The sequence below is a fragment of the Haemaphysalis longicornis genome, unplaced genomic scaffold (genome assembly GCF_048455015.1).
Source record: "Haemaphysalis longicornis isolate Haplotype H1 unplaced genomic scaffold, Haemaphysalis longicornis Haplotype H1 scaffold_12, whole genome shotgun sequence".
Classification (NCBI taxonomy): Eukaryota; Metazoa; Arthropoda; class Arachnida; order Ixodida; family Ixodidae; genus Haemaphysalis; species Haemaphysalis longicornis.
In genome coordinates this window covers 72,042,253-72,061,562 of record NW_027526225.1, presented here as the reverse complement: position 1 = coordinate 72,061,562, position 19,310 = coordinate 72,042,253, and positions in this window count along the sequence as shown.

Genomic DNA, 19,310 nt, shown 5'->3' with positions numbered 1-19,310 from the left:
AATTGAACTCCAAAATTTACTTGGGTTAGTTTTCAGTAAAACTTGTAATGTAACCCTAAAGTAAAAATCTTCAGATGAATTCATTTCAATACGTAAGAATACTAGAGGATATCTACAATGGTTCTACAGCTACCATAATCCTCCATAGAGAGAGCAGTAAAATACCTATAAAGGAAGGGTGTCAGACAAGCAGACGCAATCTCTCCAATGTTATACACAGCATGCTTACAAGAAGTATTCAGAACGTTGGATTGGGAACAGATGGGAGTAAGGGTTAATGAAGAATACCTCAGTAACCTCAGATTTGCTGATTACGTTGCGTTGCTAAGTAACTCGGGAGACGAATTGCAAAGCATGCTTTCCGCACTGGGAGAACAGAGTAGAACCGTGGGCCTGAAAATTAATATGCAGAAAACTAAAGTAATGATCGATAACCTCGGGACAGCACAGCAGTTTGAGATAGGAGGCGAGGCAGTGGAAGTGGTAAGCGAATATATCTACTTAGGCCAAGTTGTGACCCCAGATCCCAACCATGAGGCAGAGATAATTAGAAGAATCAGAATGGGGTGGGGTGCATATGGCAGAATCAGAATGGGGTGGGGTGCATATGGCAGACATTCCCAGATAATGAATAGCAGCCTACCATTGTCGCTGAAGAAGAAAGTGTATTACAGCTGCATCTTACCGGTACTCACCTACGGGGCAGAAACTTGGAGGCTCACTAAGAGGGTTCAACTTAAATTGAAAACGACTCAGCGGGCAATGGAGCGGAAAATGCTAGGTGTAACATTAAGGGACAAGAAGAGAGCAGAGTGGGTCAGGGAGCAAACTGGTGTTAAAGACATATTAGTAGAAACTAAGAAGAAGAAATGGACGTGGGCAGGGCATGTAATGCGAAGGCAAGATAACCGCTGGTCATTAAGGGTAACAGAGTAGATCCCTAGAGAAGGCAAGCGTTGCAGGGGGCGGCAGAAAGTTAGATGGGCAGATGAGATCAAGAAGTTTGCGGGGATAAATTGGTCACAGTTGGCACAGGACCGAGGTAATTGGAGAATAATGGGAGAGGCCTTTGCCCTGCAGTGGGCGTAGATAGGCTGGTGATGATGATTTTGAGTCGGAGCTCTTCTTAACTTCGTTAAATTCGGCGTTTTTAAGGGAATCACCTTTTCGTTTTGCCCACCTTAACCTCGCAACACGACACGACAGGTGAAGTATTTCACGGGAGATCCAAGGGAGGGGATGATTTTTCTTTTTTGTTTTAAAGGGTACAAAGTGCTGTAGACACGTTGCAGCAATATTTTCGAAAGAAGCCACCAAACAATTCTCATCATTCGATAAACTAAGTTGTTCGAAATTGTCAAAAGAATCGTTTAAATAATCGATAATGGAGGAGTCGTCGGCCCGTGAAAAATCAGGAAATGTAGAGTTCGGAACAATTGTTGCGAACAAATGTTGAGTTGCGAACAAATGTAGAGTTGCGCGCTATTGTTCCGAACCGGAACGGGTATGGATACGAGGACAGCTATGTGATCTGAAATTCCATCAGTAACCTCGCATTCATAGCCGTTTTCTAATAGATGTGGAATAACAAATAATAAATCCAAAACTGTGGCTCCTCTTATGTTGGCTTCCACGATTTGTTTCAAACCAAAAGATAATAAAAAATCTAAAACAACTTTGCTTATTTCCATAACCGGTGAGAGACAAAGAAGGTCACAGAATACTGGGAGCGTTGAAATCGCCGAGACAGATCAAGCTTGAAGACGAGATACGCTCGTGCATGAACGTAGTTAAGGCGAGCATCCAAGCTACGTTCGATGACGGCGGACGACAGATAACACCAAAGGCAATAGAAACGTTCCCGAAAAAGACCTCGCACTAAACGGATTCGGTGTCAGGCGGGCTGGGGTGTACTGAACATTTAAGGTCAGACCGCAAAAATAACGCAACACCTCCCCCTCTCCCATATCGCCGATCAGTTCTAAGAACCGTGAAACCTGGTGGTGTTCCCTCGCTGTCGTAAACGTTATGGTGTAACCATGACTCAGTCACGCAAACAATATGAGGTGAATGGGTGGCGACCAGTGAAAGAAAATTAGCAAATTTATTAACTAAGCTTCCGGCATTAACATTAAGGACGCGCAATGGCTCTTGTATGTTACTTGGTCGTCAAGGGGTTATAGTAGCAGCGTTGAATGCGGCTTTTGGAGGGCGAGAAGGAACCCTGATGAGGGTGTCAGTATTATCGTCCCAGTTTATTTATTTATTTATTCATAGAAACCTTACAGGCCCTACTTGAGGGCATGGAGTAAGGGGGCGTGTGAAAACGTAATAACAATACAAAGCATAAATTGAAGACAGGAACATCGTAACAACAAAATGTAAATGCATTATACATATTTTGCAAGAATAAGGCGATAACTTTTTAACCGTACATGAACACTTGGGGCGTACAATTTGTGAGAGAAAAAAAAACACACAGATACACAACGTACACGAAAATCCTGGTAATGGGTGTTACACAAAAATATTTCAACAGCAATAAATTGTGTAATGCAGGAGTAGCTGACGGCGAAATGTTTCGGGGTTAGATATGGTGGCAATGTTATCAGGCAGATCATTCCAAAGGCGGATGACTCGAGGCAGTGCCGGTGAATTAAATGCATTGGTTTTACCGCATATGCGCATGAAACTGGACTGATTATGCAATCTCCGTGAAAAACAATGAGGTATTTGATGTGGTAGCCGGGTTCGTTTATGGGTGAAAATATATTTGTGGAAAAGGCACAAAGCAGCAATATTACGGCGACTGTCTAATGGAGGAAGTTGCAGGTGTAGTTTTATTTGTGTTACGCTGGAATTGATAGTGTAGTTACGTGATATGAACCGGCCTGCTCTATTCTGTACCATTTTTATCATATTTATTACGTAATTCTGGTGAGGAGACCAGATTGGCGAGGTGAATTCTAATTGTGGCAGGATGAACGTTTGAAAGGCGAGTTTACGAATGTTAGTAGGTGAATTTCGAAAGTTGCGACGTAGATAACCCAGCGAACGTGATGATTTGGCGGATAAAGACGTGATATGAGGGACCCATGAAAGATCGGCTGAAAGAAGAACACCAAGGTACTTGTACGAAGAGGTATGGGAAAGCACAACGTTGTTTAAGTGATAAGAAAATTCCGAACTTACATGTTTAAGGCTGAAGCACATTACCACGCACTTGGTAATGTTTAATGTAGCACCAATTACAAAGAAGGTTAAGATCTGCTTGGAGTGCTAAGTGATCATCAGTAGTGTAAATGGGACGGTAAATAATGCAGTTATCTGCAAAAAGTCGCATGCAGGAAGTTACTTGGGTCGGTAAGTCGTTAATGTAGATTAAGAAGAGTAAGGGCCCAAGGACGCTGCTTTGCGGCACACCGGAACTGACAGAAGAAAGTGGGGAATGGCCAACGCAGGCACCATGACCAGCGCTACCGATCCTGCCCTCGTTCTTCGGCAACCCAGGGAGCCCCTATCATTCCATGGGTCACCTTCAGAGGATCCCGAAGAATGGTTGGAGCAAGTCGAACGGGTCAGACTGTTTAACCTGTGGGATGACGCGGATACACTGAGGCAGATGTTCTAACTTGAAGATTCAGCACGAATCTGGTTCGAGAACAATGCGAGCTTCCTAGAACATTGGAACGAATTGAGAACGCAATTTTTAACGACGTTCAAAACGGTTGTGCGAAAAGAGTGGGCCGAAGTGTGGCTGCAGACACGGACACAACACCCTAACGAAGGCATTGTTGTGTTCTCGAAGAGATGAAGAGACTTTTCAGGCGTGCTGAACCTTGCATGGCGGAACAAAAGACGTTACGCGCGGCGTGAAGGGAGTTTTGGCTGGACTTGTCCGCAATCCACCCAAAACCGTCGCCGAACTCGTGACTGACCTAAGCCAGCACAATTGAAAAGGACCTCGAAATGCGCACTAAGAAGTAAGACCGCAACTTTGTCGGCACGACCAATGCGAACTACATCGATAGCTTGCAGATTCCGGCAGATAGCCTACGCGAGACTATCCGCGTAGTAGTGAGGGAGAAGCTGCAGAAACTTCTCCCAACGCCGCTGCAACCACAAGTCGATTCTCTTGCCGACGTCATTAAAGAAGAAGTGAAACAAGCGATGGGAACTTCAACGACGCCAGAAGCACCCCGCGAGCCGCAAGTAATGGCCTACGCGGCTGCTGCCCTTCGCCCTCGTCCTCCTGCGCCCTATCATCACGAGCCTTTGTACCGTCGTCCCCTGTCGCCGGTCCGACCACCTGCGGTGCAACCCCCCCACCCCAAGGAAGACCGATGTGTGGCGAACGCCCGATATTCGCCCACTGTGCTACCACTGCGGAGAGGCCGACCACATCTACCGTTGCTGCCCCTACAACAGGCTCGGTTTGCGGGGGTTCTCCGTCGACGCACTCCGCCCCCGACCCATCAAGATCGAAGAATACCTGTCCAACACCAGCCGTGAGCCAGCCCGTATCAACCAATCGCCGTCACCCTACCCATACCAGTCGCCAAACCACCGTAGCAACGCTGATTTCGCACGTGGAAGGACCCCCAGCTCACGCAGGGGAAACGAAAAGCAGCAACTTCTGGCGGTAAAGTTGCACGACCGCTGAAAAATGAAAACCCTCCAACGACGCAACAAATCGCAGAAGACGACGATTCCCGACATTCCCTCAGCCCGACGACCCGATCTAACCCGGACTTGACTCCTGAATACGACAACCACACGGCACGACGCGTACCCGACATGACCGAACCTGTCGCTGAGAAGACGACGGCCACGACGCACAGAGCCCTACCGTCAAAACGCACAAGCCGAAATACGATGCCATGACTCACCCGGAACTCGAAGAACGCAGCGTCCGACGTTCAGATGTCCATCCACGACTTTCAAGTAGTCGCCCTTATAAACACGGGAGCCGACTACTCAGTCATGACCGGACCTTTTGCATCTAACCTGAAGAAAGTTATGACCAGATGGGACGGTCCGCACATTCGCACTACAGGAGGACGCTAAGTGGAACGTGCACAGCGCGCGTCACCATAGACGGCACAACGTACCCTGCGGCGTTCGTCATTTTGCGTAACTGCTCCCGCGTCGTAGTTCTTGGAATGGACTTTTTGACAAACAACGGTGGAATAATTGATCGACAGGCCCCGTCCATAACTTTTTCCTCTTATCACTGCATGACGCCGGAACAGAACCCCAAACACTGTTCTGCTTTAAGCATCGTCGATTATCATGTCACCCTGCCATCCCGCGCAAGGTTGATGATCACAATCTACCGTGAAGATGCTTTTCCTGACATCGACGCTATCGTAGAAAGCGATCAAAGGTTCATCCTTGAGCGCGGTGTCTCCATCGCAAGGGGCATTGCGCGCTTTAAGGACGCCAATCGCAAGTTTTGGTCACTAATTTTAGCGAGGAATACCAGCATTTAAACGCGGGTGCTGCAATTGCGTTCCTCGAATAAACGCAAGAAGCAAGTGACATGATCTCGGTTGCAGACTTTTAACGCGCACCCGAAGATACCTTCAAGCTTCCGAATAACTTCGACGTGAATCCGGCGTTACCTCAAGAAGAACGGAAGAAATTATTAGATTTTCTGCGTCGCTACAGAGAGTTTTTCGTCATACTCAAAACAACGTCAGAAACCTCAAGCGAAGCAGCGAATAAAAACCGAAGATGGAACCCGACCTACCCGACAGTCACCTTACGGCGTACGTATATGAGCGGGCAGCCATCCGGACTCAAGTCGGCGACATGCTCAGCGACGACAGTATACAACTATCGAGAAGCCCGCGGGCTGCGCCGGTCGTACTTGTGAAGAAAAAAGACGGCACAATAGGATTTTGCGTTGACTACCGGGGACTGAACAAAATCACCAAAAAGGACGTGTACCCCCTCCCTCAAATCGAAGACGCCCTCGACCACCTCTGCCACGCGAAGTACTTCTTATCTTAACGCAGCAGGAGACTTGCCAGGGAAAACCTTCAGCCGTAGCCTACTTTCCAAGACCCAAAGACAAGAAGGGCGTGCGAAGAATTCTCGGACTGTGCGCATAGTTCCGGCGAATCTTTGAAAACTTTGCGCGCATTGCAGAACCACTCACCCCCTTGACGAACGATAGCATCCCTTTCAGCTGGGAAAACGTCCAAGAAAAGGCATTCTGGGAGCTGCAACAACGGTTGTAACCCCCTCCTCCCCCGTGCGGTCGCTCATTTCGACGAAAACGCCGAAACGGAAATGCACACGGACGCCGGTGATGTCGCCTTGGGTGCCGTCCTCGTCCAAAAGCGAAGCGGTTGCGACAAAGTAATCGCTAATCAAGCCGTGGTCTGTAGAAGGAATCGAAAAATTACTCAGCCTCTGAGAAAGAGTGCCTCGCTATTATATGGGTGATTTCAACATTTCGCCCATGGTAGACCATTCAAGGTTGTGACAGACCACCATGCGCTGGGTTGTCTAAAAAATTTGAAGGACCCCTCTGGGCGTCGTGGGCGGTGGAGCTTGCGCCGGCAAGAGATCGACGTTACAAATCGTCCATAAATCCGGCAGGAAACACTCCGACGCCGACTGCATGTCCCGCGCCCCTTACGACCCACCACCACAATACTCAAAAGAAGACAGCGGTTTCTTCGGAGTCGACACTTAGAGCGACCTGGAGGCCCAGCAGCTAGCCGACCCCGATCTACGTGTCATGATGGACTACCTCGAAGGATGCAACGTCGCCGTGGCTAGGACATTCAAAAGCAACCTACCAGCATTCAGCCTGAAATCCTCCGTTCTAGTGAAGAACAATTTCAGCCACGGAACGAGAACGAATTATCTTCTTGTCATCCCCGCACACCTTCGTGACAAAATTTTGGAAGCGTGCCACGACGACCTGTTTTCCGGTCATCTCGGCACAGCCTGCACAAGTGGAAAAATGAAGGCGAAGTACTTCTGGCCCCACCTTACATCCGACGTCACCCACTACGCCCGGAGCTGCCGTGACTTCCAGTGACGAAAAACACCCCCGACGAGACCCGCCAGACTTCTGCAGCCGATCGCCGTCCCATCGAGGCCCTTCCAACAGATTGGAATGGACCTTCTGAGCCCGTTCCCTACATCCCGATCCGAGAACAAGTGGATTGTCATAGCGACAGACTACATAACGCGCTACGCAGAGACGCCATTCTTCAGAGGGGGACTGCACAAGAAGTCGCAAAGTTCTTCGTAAGCCAAGTTGTGCCGTGACATAGAGCCCCGGAAGTCCTAATCACGGACAGCGGACGGCCTTTACTGCGGAGCTGATGCACGGCATATTAGGCTAGAGCAACACGGATCACCGAAGAACGACGGCGTACCACCCCCCAACGAACGGGCTAACAGAACGTCTGAACAAGACAATCGCGGATATGCTGTCAATGTACGTCGACGTTGAACATAAGACTTGGGACGAAGTGCTCCCGTATGTCACTTTTGCGTACAACACGGCTATCCAGGAAACTACGCATACGACGCCGTTCGAGCTTGTCTACGGAAGAGGGACGACTACGATGCTTGACGCCATTTTTCCGCATGTAGAAGACGACGACCTCAACCTCGACGTCCGCGAATACCTTCAGCATGCGGAGGAGGCCCGCCAGCTCGCTTGAGTTTGTACAACGGACCAGCTGCTGGCGGATGCCGGGCGCTAAACCCTCCGACGCCGAGACGCCGAGTACCACCCAGGGGACCGCGTTGGGTTTGGACTCCAATCAGACGACGCGGACTGAGTGAGAAGCTTCTACGACGGTATTTTTGACCCTACCAGATTATACGGCGTGTCGGCCAACTTACGTACGACGTGATCCCTGATGGTGTTTCCGGAACATTACTACGACGCACGCGGCCTGACGTCGTTCACCTGGTTCGCTTTAAACCTTAGCGTGCAAGATGTCGGACTTTTTTTGTTGTCTTTTCCGACTGTCTTTTATTTTAGCATCGGGTCGATGCACTCTTCAAGGGGGCGTAATGCGGCGAACCATGTATGGATTTATTTATTTATTGTTTGTTTTTACTGCCCGGCCACACCCGGGTCTGTAATCTGTGTCCCAAGCAAAGCGCGTCTTCCATTGTTTATTTTCTATTCCGCGTGGGCTACCTTATTCAGTAAGCAGACTGTTCCGGCCTAAAGTAACTATCCCAGTATAATATTCTTTGACCTACAATGTTCTGGATGTAAATCGACGGTTCCAGAAACACTCGCACAGAAAGATAAAAGCCTGCAGAGGAGACGCCGTGGCATTCTAATTTCCGACACTCGCTTTCCCACCTCACTTTGCTGGCTACTGCTTCGCCGCATGTGCATTCTTTGGGTTGTTAGGGGAGCACACGTTCGCTCCAATTAACTTGTATTCCTTGAAGACAACTTCGTCGCTTTTGGCTTCGTGACAGTATCAATAAATAAACAAAATAAAATGAATGAATGAACGCCTTTATTTAGAAATAGGCCTGAGGCCCTGGGGTTTAATAAAATAAAACAATGTTTCGCACCAAGGCCGGCGGCCGAAGCAGTGTGTGTGTTGCGGAGGCGCTCGCTTCGTGATAAAATACGACAGCAAGCTCCCGCGCTAGGAGTGTGCTTGATAAGTGGAATTTTCACTAGCGACCATTAAACCCGCACCGGGTATGTAGAGTATGCGCAATTTTTTTAACCTCGTCGGTTTGCCCCTGAGTGGTGACCTTTTCGACCGCGTATATATATCAATACGTGAGTGATACCCTTACGACGAACGAGAAGCAACCGGTCACCTCTTCATTTTGCGCTTCAGCCTCAACGCGCATGCCATGACGGTGTGTTTTGGGAACCATTTCTTTGTTGTCTTGAAGTTCCGTCAACCCGGGTCTTTCGATTCAGGGCATTTTGGGCTGCTATGTTTCCACAACGATGCGTACTTAGGAAAAGCGATATTTGTATCATGTTTTCACGTTTTAATGCAAAGCAGTAAATATCTCACTTCCGCAGTTGTCATGTCGGTGAAACAGATTACATGGTTATCACAACAATTACTACCCTCACCACTACCTATGCCTCTTTCTCAAATTGCGCATTCGGCTGACAGCGGCAGTAGCGCCGTTGTCAGGTGATTGCGGAGAATCAACACTAGCGCGAATGGGTGTAAACTCGGCCGAAAGCTGCCGCCGCCATCACCGCCGCCGGGAATGTAGCCGCGGCTGTCGCCGCTTCATATTCCACCTCGCTCACTAGCTGCGCGCCCCTGCCGATTGAAAGCAACTTGCCTCGTTGGAACGCGATCGTGAGTACACTATTCTTCTATAGCTTGACAGCCATTCCGAGCAACATTGTCGCGTCGGCGGCCCTCGTTTACCAGATTGTCTTAGTTCTCCTGGTGGAAGAATCTCTCCATTCGCCAGTGTATTTCACACCTAACTAGGCGCCCATCCACCGTTGCCGGTTTAGGCGTGCACGGGCTGCGGGTGAAATGGTGGGCATGCACGCTCAGCGGGGAGTAATGCTTCTACCGTTCACATGCCTGTTGGTGTGGTGGGAGATTTAAACGTGCCAGTTTCATTTCTCTATGCGCCCAGCCAACTGTCCTCCCGAATCTAGCGGTTTGGGTCTGGGTTGGTATGTTGCACAGATAATGATATGCCTACGACTGGGCAGCAAAAAGGATACCCGCGTGTGTCTGCAATAGTATAGAGGTTGAAGCCCTCGAGGTGTGTACTCGCTATGGGACGGATGCATGTCGCTTAGTTGGAGCAAGATGAGCGGAAGCTTAGGAACCGTCCGCACGAACAGACGCGTGAATGGGCTTCGAAAACCGCGCAAAGCCGCCTGCTACCGCCTTTGACCACTTAAGTGCGAGCTGGTCGAGCAGCTGCCAATCCCTCCAGGGTGAGCAGCAACTGGCCCGCTTGGGACGCTTACATCGGCCAATACCACTAGTTCAGCTTAAAGGGGTTTCAGAGCGACATGGTCGACCGCACCTTCCACTTGTAAGCACTGGCGTGTTTATGCGGGACCCGCCGCGGTGGCTCAGTGGCTAAGGCGTTGTGCGGCAGAGCACGAGGACGTGGGTTCGATTCCCGGCCGCGGCCGCCGCTTTTCTGATGGAAGCGAAAACCGAAACGCCCGTGTGTGCGAGATTTCGGCGCACGTTAAAGATCCCCAGGTGGTCAAAATAATTCCGCAGCCCTCAACTACGGCGCGCCTCATCGCCTGCGTTGCATCGGCGCGTGAAACACTAAAATCAATCGAATCTGTTCATGCGTGAATGGGGTCGGAGAAGGGGGTAATAGGGGGGCGGGCACGCGCCGATATAGGTTTGATACCCTTACTGATGACATGTGCGTTTTGTTGGCGTGAGGTTCAACGTGGCCGTCAAAAAGCCAAATGCGACCGGTCCGGTGTGGTCTGGGGCAGAGTGAATTGGGTTGGCGTGTTACAGAAATGATGAGATCCATATGACGAGAAAGGGAAAGAGACAGCTCTACGTTTCTCCGCAAAGATAAAGCTCGGGCCTCTTTCAAATTTCATTCAGGTAATTGTATAGGAAGTAGGCTCAGTCGGAAATTACAAACAAACGTGGTTTGTTTCGTGCACTCCGTGGAGGGCGTGGTGCTTTGCAGGTCCCTCTTTTTCAGAGTGAAAGGGCACAAAATATTTTACATTTTATACTGACGCCAAGGCGTTTGTAAGTGATGCTTTGGGCACTCGCAAAAGCTCGAGGTACGGGGCCGTTTACTTAAGGTGCGAACACGGCGCAGCGTGGCGGTGCTTCGCGGAGCGCCAGGCGTCCGCGCATCGAAGCTAAGCGACGCAGGTGCTAGGGGCTTGGTGGGCTTCGTTTCGTCTGCTACCACGGGAGCGCGCCGTGCTCGGTTTTCTGGGAAGCACGCCTAAAGGCACATTCCCACTGGCGATTCGCCTCGTCGCGCGGCGTGACGCAACGTCGCAAAGCGATGAGCCGGCCGTCGCTTTTTGTCGCTTTGCGACGGCGGAGCAGATCGCTCTCGGTCCGAATGCCATCGTCGCGCGACGGTCCCTCAAAACCGTATAGCCAATCATGGACGCGAAGTAGGCTGACGTAGCCGGAAACGAAACGTTTCTTTACATCCGGTAAGGCAAACGGCTGCGGGCGGGCGAGGGCGAGGCGCCGCCGCCACCGCCGCTGGGCTCGCTCGGCCAGCGCTTGGCCCACTATCGCTGTACCCACCGGGTCGGGCCGGCAAGCAAATTCCCGTGCGCTTGGGTTCTTTGGTCAGTGGCATCAGCGTACGCGTGCACTAATCAACCAATAGCGTGGAACTCATCAGTGTGGAGAAGCGTGTATGGATTGTAAAAGCAAGTAATCATCGTATATAGCTAGGTGAACAGCGAGAATGTAGGTTGACTTGCAGCCTCTTCGTGCTTTTATCGGCGACTGCTAAACACGCGTAGAGTTCAGAGGCGTCAGAACTTTGCGCCCTTTGAAAAGAAGCGAAATTTGTAGACATTGATGCGGGTGTTGCGGCGTGAAAGCAAGCGTGTGCATTTCTTCGTGCAATAATATGTTGAAAAGAGCCTTCATGAGTTTGTTATTTCCTGCTCCTCCCGCAACCCGCAAATGCTTTCGGCATTGTTCCAGGTTAGTAGCATGTGTTTTAGTTTGATTTATACCTGCATTTGTCGCATAGCATCATTTTCTTTGACTGCGAATGGTTGACGCACCAACGAGGTCGTACAAGTCGGGAAGCAGCTGCGCTGAACGCAGTCGCATCATCGCTCATCGGAAGCATAGAGAAAGAAAATACTTTCTCTATGTCGGAAGTGCGAACACCGCCGCATGGCCTCATCGCGAGGCAATTCCCCAGTAGGAATGTGCCTTAACTCACGGCATGCTTGTAGCATCTTAGCGTACAACGACCGCGTTTCGGGAAAGCGCACTTCTCTCACTGCGCGGCGTCATGTAATTTCTGTGTACGACTACTCAGCGCTTCCTCTTTTCAGGCCCGCGCTTGCAGTTAAATGCATGTATTGTTGCAAAATTTTCAAAGCTGGCTTGGTATGATTTAGTGAGAGAAGCTGTAGGGCAGGGTTACATATAATTTCGGCCACTACGATTTATTTCATTTGCAGTGGTATCATCGAGCACATTGCTAGCTGTGCATTTTGCCTCCGAGGAATTTTGGTCACAGCGACTAGGTTTCGATTTCGCGACTTTGGTATGAATATGTGTTCTATGCGACGAATTAACACCCTGGACAGTGAAAGGTTCCCGCGAGGAGCAGCAGGACGCCCTTTAACAGGTGGTGGATGAAACCATCTCATAACTTCAACCAAGGGGACTACCATGTGAACCTTCTAATCCAGCACTCCTCATCCTCAGGGCAAGAATGCGAGGACTCCCACCCCTCGCACTCCGGACTCGCACGTCACAATTTTCAGGCAGCCCGTTCACAAAGTGCCAACATTTAGATTTCTTGGCATGCCTTTTCACCATGATGGTTCGCGTTCGGCCGTTACCGCAACTGCACAGAACCATGACGCAAATTACCCAACGCATACGCGGAATACGACGCCAAACGCACGGTCACACCGAAACTGACACATGCCAATCGGTGTCTACTTAGACGGATGACATATGCAACTCCCTATATTGAACTCAAACCTCAAGAAATCAGCAAGCTGGACGTCCTCTTACTAAAAACATACAAAACAGCCTTACGCCTCGCCACTTACACCTTCAATGAAAAACTATTCCGGTTGGGACTACGCAACACCCTTCAAGAGCCAATTGAAGCCCAGCTAAAGTAAAAACTTCATCGCCTAACACTTACTCATACAGGGAGGAAGGTGCTTCATGGCATCGGAAGACCAAGCCCAAACACCCAAAACTTGCTTCAAAAAATCCCGCTACACATTAGCAAGAAACACAACTTTGTTCCCATTCCCAAGCATATGCACCGAGCCTTTAATCGATGCCGCCGTGAGACAAGGGCGCTCCAGCTTACTAAGAAATAAGCAACACGACTGTCATACCCGATACACGGATGTCGCTCAAAATATTAAGATACCTGGCACCACCCTGGTCACGCTCGATTCCAAAGGAGAAATTGCCACTGCAGCAACGTACTTTGACTTATCCACAAGATCAGCAGAAGCTCTAGCTATAGCCCATGCAACCACCACTTACCGCAATCAACCTTATCTTACCATCCTCTCGGACTGTCAGGAAGCCTGCCGAATGTACCAAGCTGGTCTGGCACCACACCAGGCCATGCCAATCCTACAGCGATTGCCTGAATACATAGAAGTAGCAATTGTCTGGACTCCTGGCCACTCGGGTCCGGTTGGGAGCGAAGCGCCGCAAACTTGCTCCCGAGAACTCCACTCCCTGGCATTCCAATTCACAACACAAGCTACCCTGTGAGGCAGGGACAGTGAAGCTACCCACCTGGCACCCCTCGACAACAGCTACAGGTCACTCTTGTCACATTATGCTCACACGAAACTAACGAATCCTCCCCCACCACACGTTATCTAACTACGAGGCATATATCTACCACAGGCTAAAAAGTTACGCCCACCTCCCCTCGCAGGAACCCTAGTGTGATGCGACGCTGAGGAGGGTTCAAGCGCAAGCCGAGAGCAACCGTCGACCGAAAGGCCGCCGGAGAGCGGCACACTGGTTATATGCGCAGCGCGCCCGAAGGAGAGGATACCGCGGAGAGAGAGAGTACTGCACATGCGCAGCACCGCGCGCAGCGCCGCCCACCGGCGGAGTGAGAGCGCGCTGAGCCGCACACGCTCTCACCTGGGCACGTGCCGGCACCAGTGCGTCTGCCGCAGCTATGACGCAACACAATCCAACACAATCCCCTTTAATCGAATTCAAGCCAGGCCAAGCCAAGCCAATCTTATCGAATCCAGTCCAATGCCCCTCGCGAGAGAGTGTTCGCTATCGGAGAGGAGAGCGGGAAAGTGGCTTCGGGAGTGTTCGCTATCGGAGAGGAGAGCGGGAGAGTGGCTTCGGACAGCAACGGACGCACGCGGACAACAAGGGACACACGCAGACAAGAACGGACGCACGCAGGAAGGACAGCGCCGCCGACAAGAGATGCTCTGAGCGTCGCATCTAAAACTCACACCTTTTACAACCACACCATCCTCACAAACATATCTCCATTCACATATCCCTACAACTTCCCACACTGCGACACTCCCCTCACAACCTATTCCCTCGTCTACTCCTGCCCACGCAACCGTGACCCCGTCCCCTCCACTTCCTCTGAGCAGTGGGAGTCTCTGCTGACCAGGTCGGCACCGGAGCGCCAAAAAGCCTTGAGGCAATGAGCCCTGGAAGCAGCAAAGGCTTGCGGCCTCCTGGACGTAGGAAGCTGACCACCACCACTCACTTCCATCCATTTGCTCAATAAATGTTTACTCCTCCGCCTGCTATATTTTCTGGTGAAGTGCATTTACGGTATTATAGCGATTAACTGTTGTCACCCACTCACCAGTTTTTTTTCGCAAACTCCGAATGCCCACTTGTCCCCTGTACAGATGCATTAGCCGACCACCACTATTTGCGGTGGCCTTGAGTCGCCTTGCATGCGACTAGGATGTTACAACCGCAACTGCAACCCATAGTACCGAGATTTCGGGGTCGGTAATAGATATTTTCTTCACTAACCACCAACTAACCGTAATGAGTGGAGATACTATAGCGATGATATAAGGGATCACTTACCAGTTTATATGCTAGTAGCTACAGCAACAGCCGAGTAAACAAAAAATACAAGCACGTACTGATTAGGATGTTTCGTAAAATAACTTAGTGGTTTTGAGAAGTGCAATACAGTGCTTATGATTTCATTTCCGACACAGGATGTCCGAATGAGGCAAAATATACACAAGTAGTACGCGTCTACACCAAACTGAAAAGCCGTGAAAAACAAATATCTTTTAAAAAAAATCAAACGCAAACGTCGTCTACCGAATACGTTCGTGAAGACTAGACATGTAAATATGTTTGCCGATTTCAAACGTATGCGAAATCAGCTTGTTAGCGTACCCAGAATAGATGTATCTACCTACTATTCTACTTTATTCTCCCATGACGCGAACAGGCCTGATTTTGCTTGGAAGAAAATAAACTCAGTACTGGTCCGCACGCACAGACTGAACAAAATTGTTTATATTTGCTCTAATAGCGACGATATATCGGAAGTATGTATAGCAAATATTTTAGCGAGTTTTCGTTTAATCTGGTCAATACATCTAATGAATAACAAATCGTTCCTACCTCACACGTATTGAGATCCCAACCTCATGCAGTGTTCTTATGCCCGACAGATAATAAATAGGAAGGATCTACACTTTTAAATTTAAGCAGTTCTTCTGCCTTGATTAAGATGGCCTTCAAATAGGCCGTTTAAAATATGTTCCGTATTCTGTATCTCGCCCATCGGTTCAGATATTTAGCCTAATTTTACCTAGAAGTACTTTTCTAAGAAAGGTGCAGACTGCAATGATAAGCTTACTTTTAAAAGGCGGTGATAAAATGTTCTAAAAAATTGCAGACCTGTACGAATTGTGGCAGTGTTCTAGAAAGAAATGAGAAGCGTATTTATTTAAGATTCTCTAAATATTTTGAGGTTAGATTAGCAATGCACCCCTTTCAAAACAGTTTTTCGTAAAAACTGATCTACATAAAAAGCACAGGCAAAACAAAAACAGACCTTGAAAATTTTTACGACAGGAACAAGACAATTTTCATTAATGTATTACCCAGGCAGCACGAGCCTGTGCGGGCAATCTTTGCCCGAAGAACATTACCCAGTTCTTTTCCTCCCGGCCAATCTACGGCGAAAGTGTTTGCCTCTTACTCCAAAGTGGTCCTTGGCCATCTAAGGTTAGAGCTTGACTGTCAATCATTGGCCAATCTGCTATGGTCGCTAATACCATTTAAAACATTTGGCCGACCATTGGTCGAAGAGGTATTACCTACGAGTGGCCAAAGTATGGCCTACCATTGTCCAAGCATGTATAGCATACCCTTGGCCAGATTCAGTTTATTCTATGCAGGCCAGAGAAAGCTCACACAAGGCTGCTGCCATGCATGCCCTACAGCAGGCCATTAACCTTGGTACTGTTAATGGCACACAGGTGTTGGATAAATGAAACACAAACCAAGGTTAGTTTTCTGTATTTATTTGTCCTTGTGAAATACATGCAGTCTCTTTTTGTTGACTTTCATTGCCCCTAGGTGGCAATCGCAGAGTAGATTTATGAATTCCTTCATAACCAGCATCGTTAAGCGTCGTGATTATGTTTACATTCCCGTTCTATCTCTGTCTTCGTCTTTGCTTGCGTAGTTTTCCCATGAATTCTTCATAATGCCTGCCACAATCCCCTTTCCGGATTCTTGATCAGGCTTTAATGGTCCTGGAAATGAAAAATGAAATAATTATGAAACAAACAATAGAAATCAAAGCAATAGGCAGACCTGCCAACTCTCCCGGACTGTCCGCGAGACCCTTGAATTTCAACCCCATCGCCAGTGTACGAATGGTATCTCGAATTTCCCAAAAAGTGGCCGCCAGAGCACAGATGTTGTTTCTTTTGTTAAATCACGCGTGCACGTTCGTTATCGCTGCTGCGACACTTGCGATGCTGCGGATGAGCACTCACCACCATTCTTATACAATACTTTAACCCTAACGTAGAGTATCATTAAGTGCAACTAGGGGCTGCTCGAATGGTGTTTATGGCTTAGAAAAGCCGCTCGCGGGACGCGCTCACTACAGTACTCACTAAGAGCGTTAAAATAGGTACAACTGCTGGGTCTATCTGTCGTAGCTAATGTTGAACGCAAATTATCAGCAGGGAGCATTGATGTGAGTTCGGTGAGGGGTATGGGCGCACAAGCGCTATTGTGCCGGTGCCGATCGATGCGGCCGTGTGTGCGTAAATGTGTGCTTTACTTATGGTGAAAAATCGCTCAACCAAACAATGTTTTCAGCGCATGCATTTTGAGAAGTGTTAAAAGAATGCGAAGCCCGCAACTGCTACCGTAATAGTTAGAGTACGTTTTCCTGTGTAGGCAAGCCGAAATCACCGTTAAAGGTGGGAGGGATCGCAATCCCGAAATATCAAAATTCAAGATGGCAGCAACGATCCCTCACGAGAAAAAAATACAGGATGCACATGCACCTAACTTTTCGCGATTATTATTTATCGCTTTCAAAACCAGCGAGACAGTTTCAGCGAGTCAGTTTCAAAGAATAATTCGCAGAATTCCGCTTGAAGTCCCCGTCTCCTCATGTCCTGCAGTAAACCATGCAGGCTGCCTTCGTCCGAATCAAGGAGTGCATTCCTTATGCCACAGCTACCAAAGGACCGTACAAGAGCATTATCGGGTACAGCGGTCCCTGCCCTGGCAACAAATTCGAGCACATCATTCCACCTAAAGAAACCGACACCACCAAAGCAAAAACAAAAAATAGCGCGTACTTATCGGGCTATCAGGTTATCGGGCTAACCACGATTGAATTGGATTAGGGACTGGCTGTGTCACGCCAGTGTTGCCTGGGTGTGGTGGATTTCAGGGTGTGGACAGCTTAAAATAAACACCCTTACCCCTTAATGATGTCAGTTCCCAGTCTTGGTAATTGCTGAGATGCTAAACTAACAAGGAAACCTACCAACAATCACTACGGTGTCCCCAATTTTCATGTTGCTGAGTTGGCAGGTTTAAATAAGCACTGCCTAAGCAGTTGCACTGTAGTGTGCATGAACTTTTGTTTAAAATTCACACCCTCCTTGCCGCAACTTTACAAAGCCGCTGTAGCTGTAATGAAACAACAAGCACTATATATGAACAAATCACAAAAATAATGGGTTGCTGACCCTAATTTTATTAAATGTGGAAAACTATTCCAGAAAAAGTTTAGCCGTGAAAGTTTGATTGATAGTAGGGTTTAACGCGCCGACACAAAGCAGGCGATGCGGCATGGCGTATTTGAGGGCACCGAATTAATTTTGACCCCCTCATGGTTGTTAACGTGCGCGGAAATCTCGTACACACTGGTCTGTTTGCTTTCCGCATCCATCAAAAAATCGGCCGCCCCGGCCAGGAATTCAACCCGTGTCCTCGTCGGGTCGGCAGCACAACGCCTTAGCCGCTGAGCCACCACGGCAGGTTAGAAGTGAAAGGTTGGCCTGAAAGTAACCTGAATCTATAAAATACTTGAGATTACCCTCAAATCAACTTGTGAACGACTTTCCTCTTAAACCATGAGCATTACAAAAAAGTATGGCTACGTTTCTAGAAGAGAGAGAGAGAGAGAGAGAGAGAGAGAGAGATAGAGAGAGAGAGAGAGAGAGAGAGAGAGAGAGAGAGAGAGAGAGAGAGAGAGAGAGAGAGAGAGAGAGAGAGTTTTTTATTAGATGAAAGCAGAGAGGTTTGCCGGCATGTTCCCGCCCGCATGCTACTCTGCGGGGATGGGGAGAAGGGAGTAAAGGCCCTAAAAGAAGTAGGGCAGAAGAAAGATGGGAAAAGAAGAGAGTAAAAGAAAAAGTGAACACGAAGCTTTGCGTGGTGACCTAAAAGTCCACACGATCTCACACGTAAAGTTCTAAGGATAGTTACAAATGTATTTTTATAAATGCATGCTTTCTAGGCGCCTCCTTTTCTAATTAAAATCTGTTAAACGAAATGAAATGCAGATTGTTTCACGAAAGAATTGGGTTGAAACGCACCGAATGTGATTGCTATAGGCCTTGCTATAGGCCCATCCAGCGAAAAGAAACTAAAACATAGCTCTTGGATGCTTACATTGTGAACAGAAGCACATGGGGGCCGGACAAAGGACAAAACAAATTTCCCAACAGCGGAGCATGATACACGCAGACATTCTTTCGTAGTTTAACATAACGTCTAACTATGATCAAAAAGCTGAAAGTGCCCAGAACACAAAAGAATGCAATACTGGCAATTGAAGGTTAGCAGGTTTACTTAAGATGCAAGAAATGCCCGTTCCTGTCTTTAAACGGGTACTGAGGTCCTGCTTACAGGATCATCACCAAATCTGTAAATTTCTTCTGCCACTAATTCTTTTCAATGCCTGCCAATCACCGAACACCTATAAAAAAAATGCACCCGCATTTCCCCGAAGGGGAGCATGGGGAAGTGCGAATGCACGGGTGATGCTATGAGGGGGAGTTATGTTGAACTGTGTTGGCATTCGCACGTTAGTTGCATTTAACACCCCTGTGTGATCAA